This window comes from Panthera uncia, chromosome B1 (assembly GCF_023721935.1).
Source record: "Panthera uncia isolate 11264 chromosome B1, Puncia_PCG_1.0, whole genome shotgun sequence".
In the NCBI taxonomy this organism is placed as follows: domain Eukaryota; kingdom Metazoa; phylum Chordata; class Mammalia; order Carnivora; family Felidae; genus Panthera; species Panthera uncia.
Window position 1 is genome coordinate 139,003,495 of NC_064811.1, and position 11,519 is coordinate 139,015,013.

The following is an 11,519-nucleotide window of genomic DNA, read 5'->3' on the forward strand; positions in this document are numbered from 1 at the left end:
TGTAGACGTAGATGTAGACATACGAGATTTATTACAGGAACTGGTTCACACGGTTACTGAGGCCAAGATGTCCCACAGTCTGCCATCTGCAAGCTAAAGAACCAAACAAACTAGTGGTATTTAGTCCAAGTCTAAAGGACTTGAAGACGGGGAGTGAAGAGCAATGGCGTAAGTCCTAGTCTGAGTCCAAAAGCCCAAGAACGAGGACCACCGATATCTGAGTGCAGGAGAAGACGGATGTCTCAGCCCAAGCAGAGAGGCCATATTTATCCCTCCTCTACCTTTGTGTTTCAGTCACATCCTCACAGAATTGGATGATGCCCACCCACACTGGTGAGGGTGGTCTGCTTTCTTCAGTCTACTGATTCAAATGCTCATCTCTTCCAGAGATGCTCTCACAGACACACCCCAAAATAATGTTTTACCAGCTATCTGGATATGTCTTAGCCCCGTCCAGCTGACACATAAAATTAACGATCACAGTATCCTTCACTTCTCTCTCTATACATGTACATCATAAACACACGTATCTTTTGCATAATGGATCCAAGATGCACTTTAAAAAAATTAATCATCTTAAAGAAATTTTCATGTCACTACACATGTGTCTACCTCATTCTTTTAATAGTTGCACAGTGTTCTATCTGTGTATAGGTTGTTATTCCTTTTTTACTCATCTGTTATTGAATATTCTACAACACAGAAAACTGTTCCAATACATACCCCTGAACCTACATACATTTAACCATATATTTGTGGAATAAATCCCTAGAAGTGGGAGTGCTGAGGTAGATGGATCCATAAGAATGAAAACTAGATGAGGGAAGAGATTTTTAAAAATACATATTTTGTTCAACATTGAACAGTAACAGTCTAAATTACAGTGTAGCATATAGTAAGGAGTCAAAGAATATTTGTTGAATTGGATTGAAATAGTGTCTGCATTTTTAATATGAGAGCCATTGTATTAAGGGATTGGGGAGAAAGTTATGTTTACTTTCATAAATGATGAAAAAAATTCAGTAAAATGTAATACACATTTCTGATTTCAAAGCAAGAAGTAAAACAAACCTTAGGAATAAGAGAAGACTTATTAGTTTGATAAAAAGAATATATCAGAAAGCCATAACCAACACCATATTTCATGATAAAATAGTAGAAGTATTCATCGGGCACACGGGTGGCTCAGTTGGTTAAGCATCCTACTTCATTCAGCTCAGGTCATGATCTCACAGTTCTTGAGTTCCGGCTCTTTGTTGACAGCTCAGATCCTGGAGTCTGCATCAGATTCTGTGTCTCCTTCTCTCTCTGCTCCTCCCCCACTCATGTGCACACATGCTCTCACTCTCTCTCTCTCTCTCTCTCAAAAAATAAACATTAAAAAAAATAGTAGAAGTATTTTTGTTAAGGTCAGGAACCAAAGTGGACCCTGGTAATCACTATTCAACATTTTACTGGGTATTCTAGGCAATTTATTATTTTTTTTTAATATATGATATTTATTGTCAAGTTGGTTTCCATACAACACCCAGTGCTTATCCCAAAAGATGCCCTCTTCAATACCTATCACCCACCCTCCCTTCCCTCCCACCCCCCATCAGCCCTCAGTTTGTTCTCAGTTTTAAAGAGTCTCTTATGCTTTGGCTCTCTCCCACACTAACCTCTCTCTCTTTTTTTTTTTTTTTCCTTCCCCTCCCCCATAGGTTTCTGTTAAGTTTCTCAGGATCCACATAAGAGGGAAAACATATGGTATCTGTCTTTCACTGTATGGCTTATTTGACTTAGCATAACACTCTCCAGTTCCATCCACGTTGCTACAAAGGACCATATTTCATTCTTTCTCATTGCCACATAGTACTCCATTGTGTATATAAACCACAATTTCTTTATCCGTTCATCAGTTGATGGACATTTAGGCTCTTTCCATAATTTGGCTATTGTTGAGAGTGCTGCTATAAACATTGGGGTACAAGTGCCCCTATGCCTCAGTACTCCTGTATCCCTTGGGTAAATTCCTAGCAGTGCTACTTCTGGGTCGTAGGGTAGGTCTATTTTTAATTCTTTGAGGAACCTCCACACTGTTTTCCAGAGCGGCTGCACCAGTTTGCATTCCCACCAACAGTGCAAGAGGGTTCTCTAGGCAATCCAATAAAGCAAGAAGAAAAGGTTGGGTAGAATTACTAGAAAGGAAGAGACAAATCTGTTGTTATTTGTCAGTAAGATGATTATCTCCCCAGAGAATTCAAGAGAAATCAACTTTAAAATAATTAGAACCAATTAGATTGTTTAGTAAGGTCATCAGAGACAAGATACAAATTTAAAAAATCAACATTTTTCTTATGTACCATTAATAGTCAATTGAAAATGTAAGACTGAAAAGGACCTAAGACATCTCTAATGGCTTTTTCCTCTACTCGATTCCTGGCAACCACTTCCCACGGTCACAACCAAGATACCAATCTCAAAAAATATGTCCACTGCTGAAACTTTGTTTTCAAACACTCATTCTTTAACTATCACTCCCTATTCTTTCAGTTCAGTTGCTCTAGTAACCTCTACTCCTCAACCTCTTATTAGCATCTAGTCTCTTGACCATAATGCAGTGTCAGGACTCTCTCAACCTCCTTCTCTCTTTGGTGGTCTAGATTCTATGATCTAACATTTTAATAGCTCACTTGTAGATAGATAATCTCACCTCACTTTCCCCTCTCCCCACCCTTGGCATTTGGCTGGGGTCAGGATGGGGTGTGTCAGAATAATTCTGATTCAAAGTTTTCTTTTGCCACCTTGGACGTTTTTGAATCACACAATCCAGGTAAACACTTCTACTTTAAATTCATGGTCACAGACCTCATGGATACTTGGTTCTGCCTATCAATCCCTTGGTGTTCCCAATTGGCCAGTTTTCCCGCTCCTGAGATAATGATGTTACATTTCCTATTCTATGTTTAAACTTTCTGCACTCCTGATATACTCATTCTTGAGATGATGCTCTTCCCTAATATTTCATTGTGAAACAAAATTCAATGAGAAAACAGAAATCATCAGACTTCAGGCTCTTCATCTTCGTGACAGCAAAACTACAAACCTGCCTATTTGGACTCACATTTATTTTTCTTCCATCTGGTTACAATGGAGTAAAACTCTCTCCTTCTATCATCAAAAAAATAATTGACATGTATGGTACAATAAAACTGTAGAAGTTAATGTTTCTTAGTTATGAGATTTCCCTATGCTTCTAACTGAAAGAGAAACCGTCTTTTCCTTTCTTTTTTATATTTTTAAAAAATCTTTAATATCAGTGGATTATTTGAAGTATTTATTTCCTTTTTTAAAAATTGGAATAAGAATATTCATATTCCTTTATATTTTTCTTTCATATATATTCATGTATTTTTTACGAATGTTCTTATCTTTCTTTATTAGAATGCTCACAAGACTGGCCCACTAGCACTGTCCTTCTGATGTGATAAAGAATACATACATCTACTGGTCTTCAAGCTATATTACAAAGCTATAATCCTCAAGACAGTATGATACTGGCACAAGAACAGACACTCAGATCAATGGAACAGAATACAAAACCCAGAAATGGACCCACAAATATGTGGCCAACTAATCTTTCTCACTGCATACACAAAAATAAACTCAAAATGGATGAAAGACCTCAATGTTAGACAGGAAGCCATCAAAATCCTAGGGGAGAAAGCAGGCAAAAACCTCTTTGACCTTGGCCGCAGCAACTTCTTACTCAATATGTCTCTGGAGGCCGGGGAAACAAAAGCAAAAATGAACTATTGGGACATCATCCAAATTAAAAGTTTCTGTACAGCGAAGGAAACAATCAGCAAAACTAAAAGGCAACCGACAGATGGGAAAAGATATTTGCAAATGACATATCAGATAAAGGATTAGTATCCAAAATCTATAAAGAACTTCTCAAACTCAACACCCAAAAAACAAATAATCCAGTGAAGAAATGGGCAAAAGACATGAATAGACACTTCTCCAAAGAAGACATCCGGATGGTCAACCGACACATGAAAAAATGCTCAACATCTCTCATCATCAGGGAAATACAAACAAAACCGCAATGAGATGTCACCTCACTCCCATCAGAATGGCTAACATTAACAACTCAGGCAACAACAGATGTTGGCGAGGATGCAGAGAAAGAGGATCTCTTTTGCATTGTTGGTGGGAATGCAAGCTGGTGCAGCCACTCTGGAAAACATTATGGAGGTTCCTCAAAAAATTAAAAATAGAACTACCCAATGACCTAGCAATTGCAGTACTAGGCATTTATCCAAGGGATACAGGTGTGCTGTTTCGAAGGGACACACACACCCCAATGTTTATAGCAGCACTATCAACAATAGCCAAAGTATGGAAAGAGCCCAGATGTCCACTGATGGATGAATGGATAAAGAAGACATGGTATATATATACAATGGAGTATTCCTCGGCAATCAAAAAGAATGAAATCTAGCCATTTGCAACTACATGGATGGAACTAGAGGATATTATGCTAAGTGAACTTAGTCAGAGAAAGACAAATATCATATGACTTCACTCATATGAGTATGTTGAGATACAAAACAGATGAACACAAGGGAAGGGAAGCAAAAATAATATAAAAACAGGGAGGGAGACAAAAGCATAAGAGACTCAGAAATACGGAGAACAAACAGAGGGTTACTGGAGGGGTTGTGGGAGGGGGGATGGGCTGATGAGTAAGGGGCATTAAGGAATCTACTCCTGAAATCATTGTTGCACTATATGCTAACTAACTTGGATGTAAATTAAAAAAAGAAATTAAAATAAAAAAAATAAAGAATACATACATCTATCTGACCCACATTGTTGCAGGAAACAGGGGTAAGGGCTCTCAGGGCTGGTACCAAGTGTCCACTGAAGACATCTCCATTCACTACAAAGGATGTTTCCTTGACTCCAACATCTCTGCTGTAGCATCCAGTCAGGTCTCCATGACTTGCCCAGACTTCTTCATTCCACCATCAGTTGACTCTTTTTTCTTGCTACTCTGGACTCCTTCATGACGTAGGTCAACTGCCCCATGTCTAACTTCCCCAGGCAGCCTCTGGAATTCTGCCTCACATCTTTGGCATGCTGCTGCCCTCTGGGGCATGTTTAGGAGTTGGGGGAGAGGGGGAATAACACCATATTGCCAAAGCAAACAGCAGAAGCAGATTAGCAAATAACACTTGAACATACACCTAACAGCCTCACAGGATACATGCAGTCTCCCCAGATGATACATAATCTTCATAGAGAGCAAATACTGTATGGAATGATTTTGTACACCAGGCACAAGGGCTACAAAGTGAATGGTGCTTATAGCCATCATGTTCTACACACCATAGGAAGCTAGTGGCTGAAAGCTGAAACCGGATCTCTATCCTGGCTCTTCCCTGCCTTTGAATGGTGTCACCACTGTGTTGGCCTGTTCTTGGCATTAGTTCGTTTTTCAAAAGGGACGATAAGAAGGCAGAAAGAGTAGAATGGGAGATTGGGCTGGGGTGGGGGATTAATATATGGATGACAACCTGTTAAATAAAAATAATACAAAATGCAAAAACCAGATTTAGTACCGTAATATCATAAGAGAAGGTGGCTTGAGGTACTACATGCTAACACAGACAACATGATATACAGCCCCAGGGTGGGGAGGGCGTGGGGGGATTCAGCGAGGAGTGCGGCAGGGGCCGTCCGTTTAGGCTGAGAGTCTTTGAATGGACTGCTGAATGGACTGGATCTGCTGCTTCAGCTGTGAGCCTTCTTTGCTGGCGACAGAGCAGGCGATGACAGGCCTGGAGACCCTGCAGGCCCGCCCCAGGGCCTGCTTGGGGTGCACAAACACTTAGGGGTAGGGCACATTCTTATCCAAACAGAGGGGAAGGTGCAGGATGATCTCCAGCGGCTCAGCGTCTGCAACCATCACGATGAACTCAGAGACGCCTCTGATGAGGGTTTTGGCGGCTTCCTTAGCTCCTTTCGGATGCCGCCTGTAGTTACATGACTGCTGAACCAGGTCCAGTAGTTCCTTGGTGAGGTGGGCGTCAGGGGCCTTCTGATTTACATCAGCCTCAGTCCTGTCTGCCACTCCATGGTCCCCTCCCCTGGAGCGCAGCTGACGCCAGAGGGGGAGCGCCAACCGGAGGAGTGGAAATTGAAGTATTTATTTCCGCGGTGACTAGACAATTATTGTAAAGTACAGGAGTGGTGTATAGGCATGGGGTGTTTTAATCCATTGAGAACCTGGATATGTTGCACTAAAACTTCTTATCGTTATAATTTAATGGGTGAAAAAAATTCTTGAACTACAGGAGTCTGTAGATGGGCCAAGTGTCTGGGAATTACATAATGCCATTAGGGGAATATCTAAAAGTTATTTGAATATGGAAATATGATATAGTTCAATTGGGCTTTTGTCTTTTATGAAATGGTTCTTATGGGAATATAGCAGAATCAACAAGAAATACAGCAGAAGTTGTTCAGAGTAAACTTTCCAGGAAGAGAATTCTCTATTCCATGTAACTTAATTTTCTAATGATTCTAGCTATAATTTAGTTTTGTTTTCAGATTATCTTTTGCCTGGTTTGGATCACTGGGATTGAACAACACTGAGACAATACATATACATCCGAGGACTTTTGAAATTGGAATTCAGCCCTAAGACAGCCTTAGAAATAAAGGAATATGTGGGGCATCTGGGCGGCTCAGTCAGTTGAGCCTCCGACTCTTGATTTTGGCTCAGGTCATGATCTCATAGTTCCTGAGATCAAGCCCCATTTTGGGCTTCTTGCTGAGAGCTCTGAGCCTGCTTGGGGTACTCTCTCTCTCCTGTCTCTGCCCTTTCTCCTGATCGTGCTCTCTCACTCTCTCTCAAAATAAATAAATATTTAAAAGAAAAGAAATGAAGGAATACTCAAACAAACAAGGACATGAGAGTGTAAGAGAAAAAAAAACATAATGGAAAAATCAGGTCAAAAGAAGAAGGCTAGAGAAGCATTGTTGAAAAACAAAGTAATTTGGAGAACCAATAATTTGCCCATTGGATATTATTATCTTTGACTAAGTGTTCACTGACTTAGCCTATGAGGCTGAGTTGGATCTGTGGATGTGTTCCTGAGGAAGCGTGGGTTTCTTTCAGTTTTAAAGATACTTGCTCGGTGTTTCTGGTGATATTGAGAAGGGGGTAGAGAGAGCTCCGTGGACTTGCATACGTTGGAGGCAATTCCAGACACCGGGGTTGAGCATCCAAAGATGAAATTCAAAGAATTCTAAGAACTTGACATTTTAGGGGACAACACAATAATTAAGATGCATAGTATGACAACCTGTACTGTGGCATGTTAATGTAAACCAGAGCTCCATTAACTAAAGTGGAAAAATCAGCTGTCCTAGCAGAACAATACAAGAGGGACTCAATTTAACTGGAGGTAAATTGGAAACATCAACATGAATTCATTGTTGTTGTTAAGGGATTATTGCTGTTACAGTATGTTAGGGACTGTCTTCTCTGATGTCATCTGACTCCTTCCAGCGGTCCTGTTAAGCAATCTAAAATACATTGTAGTGCCCGATTTTGTCTTTTTTTATCCTCCAGTATTGTTTTCCATTAAAAAGAAGCAGAGCTTTTCAAAATAGCTGATCCAGTGTCTTGGGGCAGAAAAAAATCAAGGTGAGCCTGGAACTTTTTTTTTTCCCTGAAAGCAGACAGTTTCAGAAGAATCGATGTTAAATAGGTAAAGAGGCCAGCCTGAAAAGAGGACTTTTAGTGACAGCTTGAGGAGCAAGGAGGGAAGCAGTAATTTCCACCAGTTGCCATGTGTCTTAATTACCATATTGTTCCCTAAGATTTTGAATTCTTACATTTATTTTATTTTATTTTTTGATCTTCAGCCCAGGCATGCTGGAATTGCCTCCAAGACATGCAGGTCCAGAAGAGCCTTACTCAGGAAAAACAAAAACCCACAAATCCAACTGCCAGCATGAGTAGAATCAATAGGCACTTAATTAAAGATAATAATGTGAGATAAGCAAGTGATTGTTCCCAGAGGTTTTACTTTAAGTTTTTTTGATGTTTATTTATTTGTGCGTGTGTGTGTGTGTGTGTGTGTGAGAGAGAGAGAGAGAGAGAGAGAGAGAGGAGAGGGAGAGAGAATCAGAAGCAGGTTCCAGGCTCTGGGCTAACAGCACAGAACCCAACACAAGCCTCGAACTGTGAGACTGTGACCTGAGCGGAAGTCAGATGCTCAACTGAATAAGCCCCCCAGGTGCCCACCAGAAGTTTTATTTTAAAACAGTGCTTCTCTAGCCTTTTCCTTTGGAAGTGATTTGTCCTGATAAATATGCTGCTATTTGCCTATTCATCTATTTTGAGGCAGGTTTAGGACTGAATTCCAATTCCATAAGCCAAATTTGGTAAAAGAACTTTGACTCTCTGTTTATAGTTAAAAAGATCAAGGTAACACAAAGCATGCTAAAAGATGATTGTAGTACAGTCATATAGGCAATATTGTGTATTAAAAATACCGAGGATTGAGCAATTCAGATTATGTGAGTTTTTTTAACTTTCAGGTTAAAATTACAAATGCGAGCTTCTTTCTTTAAGGGGATAAAAATGTATAAAGCTATGCATAAAAAAAGAGAATATACTATAGAAAGAGGGACAAGGCTAAATTGATGGAACTGAACAGAAAACTAACCAACACTACTTTTTTTAAGTTAAAATCCTATTTATTGATAATCCAAAGGTTGACCTTGACCCTAGTAATACCAAACTTCGAGTAGCTCTTGATCAGACAAGCAAGACACTATTAAACTGAGAAAAATGTACTGGAGAATGGAGAAGTACATCTAAATAAAAGATAAGGAGAGGGAAAGTTAAGTATAATGTAAATCCAAAATAGATCCTGTTTTTTTTTTTTTACAAGAACATGAAATTTAACAATTATGTCAGATAAATAAATTTAGGAATTGGTGATAAAATGAGAAGTTAAATGATAGGGGTAGCACGACAGTAAAATATATAAGTATAAATAGTTTTTTAGAAATAAAGATAGTTAACTATTACAGAAAAACAGGGAGAAAACAAAAATAAAACCAGCATCACTGTAGAGAAGCAACTCTGACCCAATAGAAACTTGGTGCATTTTCTAGGCCCACCTAGAACTGCCTTCCTGGGGTCTTTTGGGAGCTGATCTGGGCAGCCTTTTGGCCCAACTGCAGGGTGGACCTGATGTGGGGAGCGGGGGAGGGAAGCCAGCATTACTTTGTCAGGATTAGAGGTAAAAACTAAAGACAAGAGAATATCTAGTCTTGACAAGGATGGGGGAAATGATCTACATCCTAGTGTTTCTCAGCAAGGCTGCTTCTGTGCGAACATGACAAAATCAGAAACACAAAAATATTTCAGTCTGGCTGAGGTGTATGGATGGCCCTTGAACAGTACAGATTTGAACTGCACGGGTCCGTATCCATACAGATTGGTTTTGATACAGTCCGGTACTGTAAATGTATTTTCTCTTCCTTATGATTTTCTTCATAACATTTTCTTTTCTTTAGCTTATTTTATTGTAAGAATACAGTTTTTAATACATGTAACATACAGGGGCACCTGAGTAGCTCTGTCAATGGAGCATCTGACTTCGGCTCAGGTAATGATTTCACTGTTTGTGAGTTTCAGCCCCACATCGGGTTCGCTGTTGTCCAGTGCACAGAGCCCCCTTTAGATCCTTTGTCCTTCTCTCTCTGCCCCTCCTATGCTTGTGCTCTCTCAGAAATAAATAAAATATTTAAAAAATACATATAATGTACAAAATATTTGTTCATCGACTGTTGATGTTATTAGTAAGCCTTCTGGTCAACAATAGGCTACTAGTTGCTAAATTTTAGGGGAGTCAAATTTATACTAAGATTGGGGCACCTGGGTGGTTCAGTTGGTTGGGCGGTCGACTTTGGCTCAGGTCTTGATCTGTTGTCTTTGAGTTCGAGCCCCGCATCAGGCTCCGTGCTGACAGCTTGGAGCCTGGAGCCTGGAGCCTGCTTCAAATTCTGTGTCTCCCTCTCTCTCTGCCCCCTTCCCCATTCGCACTCTGTGTCTCTCTGTCTTTCAAAAATGGATAAATGTTAAAAAAATTTTAAAAATATTATACTGAAATTTTCGACTACTCAGGGGTCGGTGCTTCTAATCCCTGTGTTGATCAAGGTCAACCGTATTGCCATCTCCCTACTACTGAACAGTCACATGAAAATAGTGGACCTGTGGCTCAAATACCATTACAATGATTCTCCAAATATTACGACTCCGTTCAATGATTCAGTCTTTTCCATGTAGTTTGAACTACATTTTTCACTTTTATAACTAGTATTGCACATATATTATTATGTGAATATTAAATACCCAAGGGAAGTGCTGAGCAGTCATTTATAAACAATTGGTGAGTAAAGTATGTTCTCAAAACCATTGTAAATTCACAACCATATTGTATTTTAGAAAATGTATTTTTTCCTCCAAATTATTTTGAGGCTGTTAGTTTACCTGAACAATGTCCCAAGCCCTACATTCTGCCTGGGTACACGGGTCTGAGGCAGACAACTGAAAGCGCAGGTGAAGGGTGAATTTCGCTGCAATTAGTAGGCTCTGTTCTCAGAGGGAATCCGAGCCAAACGTAATTGCTCCAATTCTCCGGCTAGATGTCTTGCATAAAAAATAATAACAGAAGGCAATTAAACACATGAACAGACTGAGGAAAATTGTGGTATGTTAACCCTGAAAGAGAACACACCTAAATGCCATCCTCGTGATTGTACTGTTTCATGATGTGTCTGCTCTCAAAACGTGTTGCAGATATGTGTCTTGCAGAAAAACTGCTTTAAGTTCATGAAGACACGTAAATCATCTATGTATATATAAATTCCAACGCTACGTTCATGAGATCGAAGCACCTTTTCATTCTTCTCCTTCTCCTAATCAGGATTTTTTTCCTTTTGTATCATTCTCGGTTGTGGTTCAAGTAAATGCAACAGAGATTTTGCTGTTTTTACTTATTACATAAACAATTCACCTGGTTTTATTTTTTTTTTATTTTTATTTTTTAAATATATGAAATTTACTGTCAAATTGGTTTCCATACAACACCCAGTGCTCATCCCAAAAGGTGCCCTCCTCAATACCCATCACCCACCCTGCCCTCCCTCCCACCCCCCATCAACCCTCAGTTTGTTCTCAGTTTTTAACAGTCTCTTATGCTTTGGCTCTCTCCCACTCTAACCTCTTTTTTTTTTTTTTTTCTTTCCTTCCCCTCCCCCATGGGTTTCTGTTATGTTTCTCAGGATCCACATAAGAGTGAAACCATATGGTATCTGTCTTTCTCTGTATGGCTTATTTCACTTAGCATCACACTCTCCAGTTCCATCCATGTTGCTACAAAAGGCCATATTTCATTTTTTCTCATTGCCACGTAGTATTCCATTGTGTATATAAACCACAA

The 11,519-nt window shown here is 39.6% G+C and overlaps 1 pseudogene; it reads right to left on the reverse strand.

Moving 5' to 3' along the window:
* Positions 1–5,711: 5,711 nt before the first annotated feature.
* The window catches only part of LOC125922461 (NHP2-like protein 1), a 10,389-nt pseudogene continuing 4,581 nt past the window's right edge, over positions 5,712–11,519 (reverse strand).